Raw genomic sequence first — 6,334 nt, 5'->3', positions numbered from 1 at the left:
TCTAATGGGGCTACTGCTTAGAGGCAGCCTGTAAGGTTTTACCTAATCTGGCCCCAAATCCCTGAGATTTGATCCAAATAGGACTATCCCTTCTCGTAGAAGACTAAAGTGATTAGTTGTTGGGGATTTTTTTTTTTCATTCTACGTAACAGGTACAATATCCATTCATTGTTGTGTTGAAACATTTAATTGAGGGTTGAGCAGTTTGAGATATGTTGTTGTAGATTCTTGTACACCCTTGACCGCTTCCTTATTCATGTCCCTGTTCCATCACTTAACACTGTAACAATTCATGGAACACATCCTCTTTCTGTCTAATGTTATGGAAAGGTGGAAAGGATTCACAGTGATTATGCCTATGATGGAATATGAACACTATAGTAATCAGTATTATTAGTAAGAAAAGAAGCAGGGTCATTCATTCAGCATTTTTTTTTTTTGAGCACTTGCTATATGCAAGGTACTTGGCTAAAGCATGGCAGGAGAGATCCCTTGAAGAAGAAACATGTTGGGAAGGGTTAGCAGATTCCATGCCACATAACTGTGGCAACACAGTAGGGTAAGGTGGGGATGGGAATATGCTAGAGGTTATAGTAAATGCATTGTGCTCTCCCTGTTGCATAGGAATTACAGGCTTTATACTTAGAGTTTAAATATGGTTGCCTCAGTGAGTAATGGCTTCATTGTGGATTTTGTCTTTACCTCTTTGCCCAGTATGTTTCATAACAACAAGTGTAATCTTTGTGATTATATTACTTGCCTAGTATGGGTATAAAAATAATTTTTTTAAAAATCTGGGGTTTTGTCAAACCTTCTGGAAGGCTATTTTTGCTTGTTTTTGGTGTAATTAGTATATAGTATTGATCATAGTATTGATTAGCATGTAGTATAGTATTGAATGTGTCTGTAATATTATTAACCCAATGGAAGTGAATTGTGGCAATTTAAAATTGTCCTCCAAAACTCAAATTTGTGAAGTTGACATCTGTGTTACTTCCTCTTCCAACCTTTCAAAGACTATTGTACCTGAATAAAAAAATTTCACAGTAGTATACAGTCTGATGATCCTGTGGGCTTGAGGTTTAAGATTTTTTTTTTCTAGGATTTGAGTAAAATGTGTACTTTTTAGTTTATATTTTGTGTTCATCTTGACACTCCTGTCATCTAGAGCCACTGAATATAATTCTCTTTCTCCAAAATTTAGTTTGTTCTGAAATCATTCTTCATACAGATGTGCATTTCGGTGAAATTCTATACTTAACCAGTGAGCTGTGCTCTTGTTATATCATTGATGCTGAGAAATTTTTAATAGATTTATGACTTTATTTATCATGGCTCTAATCTCAGAAATGTAGATAAGGTTGCTGTAGTTAACTTAGTTTTTTATCAGTATAGCTGGCATTTTTATCTATGCATCTGAAAACAGGATACCCACACGAGTTATATGTTATCTATAAACTTATATGTGGTTTTTTTTTTTTTTAATATGATAACCTAGTGTATTTGTTCTGTACTATCTGGGCACTGAGTTAACTACTTCTGTCTGACTTTCACCTATGTATCAAAATAGATACAAATTGAAAAGAAATGTCCTTAAAGTTCAAAGTCCTAACAAATTTACCAGCCATTAGATTATGGTGTCTGCTGTTTTATTTCACTCAGTCCATGGCTTCTTGACCTTCTTGGGCAATTGGATCATTACTGGACATATGTTTCACTTTACTCCTGAAAGGTGAATTCACAAGTTCTCTTAAACTGATTTTACAGTAATTTATATAAAATATGGATCATCGTTAGAAATAAGTCTAGGAGAGGGTGGGATGAGGGTATGAAGACTCATGACTTAAGCTTTGTCCTCCCAGATCTGATGATGATCCCCCTTGTAACTTGAACCATTTCCATCTAGCTTCTCAGGGCAGCAAGGAGCTTGTTAACATCACCAGCTGACCATGTGTCTCCTTTTCTCAACTCCATTTTCAACTCCGTGCTGAAGAAAAGAGAGAACCTAGCGTGCATTCTGTGAAGAAACAGGAAGATGGTTGGGAAGCTGGATGATGCATGAAAAATATAATAGGTGAAAAGAGGACAGAGGTGGTTAACTCACTGGCGCCGGCGTTATTTTGGTGCGTCCATTGCCGACAATGGACGTCGTTCCGGGAAAATCCCGACTCCTGGCGTGAAAGGATTAAGTGAGCTATCTTTTCTATACCTATATACACAGGACAGCTGCCTTGGCTATACACGGCTTACACATTTTCACTCCCTAAGTTGCAGAACCTGTGAGGAACATCAATAACATGTACTTTGTCACACACATAATCACATTATACATATTCATATGCACAGCCTTTGCTGGCCTACATTTTCAGCTGGGGCACTTGCATACAATTCCATTTGGAAAAGGAATTGTATAATATCCCCTATGCTGAAAATGTACCCAAGGTCCAACAGGTCATGACAGTTGGAGAAGGTAAATAGGTGGTGATTAAATGCAGCTCCTGTTCAAGATGACTGCAAACATCTGTGTTCGGTTGGATCCTCAGAAAAGGAGGTAAGACTCCTGTGACATGACTAGTATCCTTTGACATTGAGTAGCAGGAGACTGCTGTGGCTAATATTTCCAGAGCCTTTCCTGTTGATGGTTATGATGGATATGTAGCCAGAGGAAAGAAAAAATTTCTCAATTGTTGCTTAATAATAAGAAATTTAGAGGCAGAAGGAGTCCTTGAAAGCTGTTAAGTTTAGTACTTTTAGTTACCTATTTTGATCTTTCACTCTTACTCATCTTTATCTTAAGTCATTTGAATTTTTTTTTAATTCATAAAAATACATAAATAACTATATTGTGTCAGACACATAGTTCATTTAGCCCTAGGATGTGCCCCAAGGAAGGCATAATTGTCCTAAGTAACATTATACCTAATGGGTTAGGCTTTATATGCTCAAAAGAACTTGGAAAGAAAATGTGAAGGAGCCAGAAGTCTCAAATTTAGATGATTTGAGTAAACATAACTCAGGAAAAAATGCTAATGTAGTATTAGTATAAATTAATAAATTGTAAATAAATTAATAAATTGTAACTTAATTTAATTGTAATTTGATTAAAAAATGTTCTGGGTTCTCTGTAAACTCCCAAGAATCTCTACAAAGGCAGTGCATTTACTTATGTAAGTTGTGCTGTTTGTCAGTGATTTTTCATTTTTTGAGAAGAAGAAAAGGTAACGTTAATACTTCAAGTGTTAGGAGAAAAGTTAGCTTTAAAGTATGTGGTAGTGACTTAAGTAAGCTAAATTGAAGTAAGGGTAGAAATATATAAATATTGTTACATCTAAGTATTAATCAACAAGCTAGTCACGTGCATGTTGGGCTAGTATAACTGAGTCACATGTATTGCCCAGTAGCATATGGGACAATAATGTCAATTATTTAATAAAATCATTAGTTTTTTAAAAATTCTTTAAACCTATTAAGAAAATAGGTTTTTATTGATGATTTTTTTTTAACTCCTATGGTTTCCCCAGTATCCCTCTTCCTTCCCTTCCCAGAAAGCTATCCCATATAACAGAGTATTTGTTTAAGACAAAAAAGAAAATGAGGGGGAAAATCAGCATAACTTATCAATATATTGAAAAATTTTTTCAGATTTTTTTCAATGTGTAACACTTATTAACCTCACTTCTCTGCAAAGAGATTGGGTACTGGTGTCTTTTCATTCACTTTCAAGTTTTTTTTGTCGTTCTCTCCATTTATATCGTCATTATCTTTAAAATTAACTTAATATTTTATTTCCCCCCAGTTACATGTAGAAACAGTTTTTAACATTCATTTTGAAAATTAAGTTCCAAATTCCCTCCCTCCTCACCCCCTCATTGAGAAAGCAAGCAATTTGATATGGATTATCCTTGTGTAATCATGCAAAACATATTTCCATATTAGTCATGTTGTAAAAGAAAACAGAACAAAATAGAAACTCAAGAAAATAAAGAAAGTAAACAAAGTATGCTTTAATCTGTATTCAGATTCCATCCATTCTTTGGAGATGGATAGCATTTTTCATGATGAGTCCTTCAGAGTTGTCTCGGAGCATTGTGTTTTTAGAATAGTTAAGTCATTCACAGTTGATCATCTTATAGTATTGCTGTTGCTGTGTACAATGTTCTCCTGGTTCTACTCATTTCACTTTGCATCAGTTCATGTAAGTCTCTCTAAGTTTTCTGAGAGCATCTAGCTCATCATTTCTCATATCACAATAGTATTCCATCACAATCATATACCACAAATTGTTTAGCCATTCCCAAATTTATGGGTATCCCCTCAATTTCAAATTCTTTGTCACCAGAAAAGAGCTGCTATAAATGTTTGGGCGTAGTTCCAAATTGCACCACATAATGGTTGAATCAGTTTACCACTCCACCAATAGTGCATTAGTGTCTCAATTTTCCCACATCCCCTCCAACATTTATCATTCTCCTTTTCTGTCCTGTTAGCCAATCTAATAAGTGTGAGGTAGTACGTCAGTATTGTTTTAAGTTGCATTTCTCCAATCAGTAGTGATTTAGAGCATTTTTTAATATGGCTATAGACAGCTTTGATTACTTCATCAAAAAACTGACTATTTTTTGATCATTTGCCAATTGGAAAACAGCTGTTATTTTTGTAAATTTGACTTATTTCTCTATATATTTGAGAAACGAGGCCTTTATCAGAGAAACTTGCTTCAAAAATTTTTTTCATATTTATGATTGCTAGCTATATTTCCCTCCATCCTATTTCCTTACTGTTTATTCTTTCTCTCCTTTCATCCTATCTCTCCTCAAAAGTGTTTTGCTTCGGACTGTTGCCTTCCCCAATCCACACCCCCGTTCTGTGATCACCACGACAATCTTTCTCTTTATCTCCTTCCCATCCTACTTTTCTGTAGGGTAAGATAGATTTTTATACCCAATTGAGTGTGTATGTTATTACATCTTTGAGCCATTTCCAATAAGAGTGAGTTTCAAGCGTTCCCTGCCACTTCCCCCATTTTCCCCTCTACTGTAATAGCTCTTTCTTACCTCTTTTATGTGAGATAATTTACTCCATTCTGCCTCTCCCTTTCCCTTTCTCCCAGTGCATTCCTCTTTCTCACTCCTTTATTTTTTAAAGATACCATCCTATCATATTCAACTCACACCTGTGCTCTCTGTCTATATACATTCCTTTTAACTGTCCTAATACTGAGAAAGTTCTTATGAGTTGCAAATATCTTCCCATGTAGGAGTGTGAACAGTTTAATCTTATTAAGTCCCTTATGATTTCCCTTTCCTGTTTATCTTTTCTGCTTCTCTTGAGTCTTGTATTTAGAGGTCAAATTTTCTATTCAACTCTGCTCTTTACAGCAGGAGTTTTCGAAAGTCCTCTATTTCATTGAATGTCCATTTTTTTCCCCCTGAAAGATTATAGTTTTGCTGGGTAGGTGATTCTTGGTTGTAATCCTATCTCCTTTGCCCTCCAGAATATTATATTCCATGCCCTGCACTCCCTTAATGTAGAAGCTGCTAAATCTTGTGTTATCCTGATTGTGTTTCCACAGTAGTTGAATTGTTTCTTTCTGGCTGCCTGCAATATTTTCTCCTTGACTTGGGAACTCTGGAATTTGGCTACAATATTCCTGAGAGTTTTCATTTTGGGATCTGTTTTAGGAGGTGATAAGTGTATTTTTTCATTTTCTGTTTTACCCTCTGGTTCTAGAATATCAGGGCAGGTTTCCTTGATAATTTCTTGAAAGATGATGGCTTGGTGTTTTGTTTAATCATGGCTTTCAGGAAGTCTAATAATTTAAAAATTATCTCCCCTGGATCTGTTTTCCAAGTGAGTTGTTTTTCTAATAAGATATTTCACATTGTTTTCTATTTTTTCATTCTTCAGTGAGGTTTTTTTTTTTGCCTTCTTTTCCATATTTCCAGTTCTTTTTTTTTTTTAATGAGTTCTTCAGTGTATTTTTGTGCTTCTTTTTCCATTTGGCCAATTCCACTTTTCAAGGCATTCTTCTCATTGGATTTTTGTACCTCTTTTACTATTTGGCTTATTCTGTTTTTTTAAGATATTATTTTCTTCACTATTTCCACAAAGGATCATAGAATTGAAGCTGGAAAGAACTCTAAAAATGGTCTCATCTAACCCCCTTATTTCACATGAGGAAACTGAGGTGCCGTCAATGGTCAATAAGTATTTATTATCTACTATATGACAGGCACATTATTAAGTACTATGGGGATATAAATAAGAAAAAGAAAGACAGTCCCTGCCTTCCAGGAGCTTACAATCTAATAGGGGAATATAACTCACAAAAGGG

At 35.1% G+C, this 6,334-nt stretch overlaps 1 protein-coding gene across 3 annotated transcripts in view; it reads left to right on the top strand.

Annotated features, from left to right (window-relative positions):
• The window catches only part of SETD2 (SET domain containing 2, histone lysine methyltransferase), a 142,714-nt gene that overhangs the window by 76,318 nt on the left and 60,062 nt on the right, over nucleotides 1–6,334 (top strand). For 2 of the 3 annotated variants that reach the window (XR_003567319.1, XR_003567320.1), the window contains exon 13: nucleotides 1,907–2,074. The exons of the other annotated variant lie outside the window; for it this stretch is intronic. The gene's annotated coding sequence lies outside the window, so the exon portion shown is untranslated. The remainder of the gene's footprint in view (nucleotides 1–1,906; nucleotides 2,075–6,334) is intronic. 3 annotated transcript variants of the gene reach the window in all.

This window comes from Vombatus ursinus, unplaced genomic scaffold, assembly GCF_900497805.2.
Source record: "Vombatus ursinus unplaced genomic scaffold, bare-nosed wombat genome assembly UNPS02014867.1, whole genome shotgun sequence".
Lineage (NCBI taxonomy): Eukaryota > Metazoa > Chordata > Mammalia > Diprotodontia > Vombatidae > Vombatus > Vombatus ursinus.
This window is presented reverse-complemented; position numbering and strand designations above follow the sequence as displayed.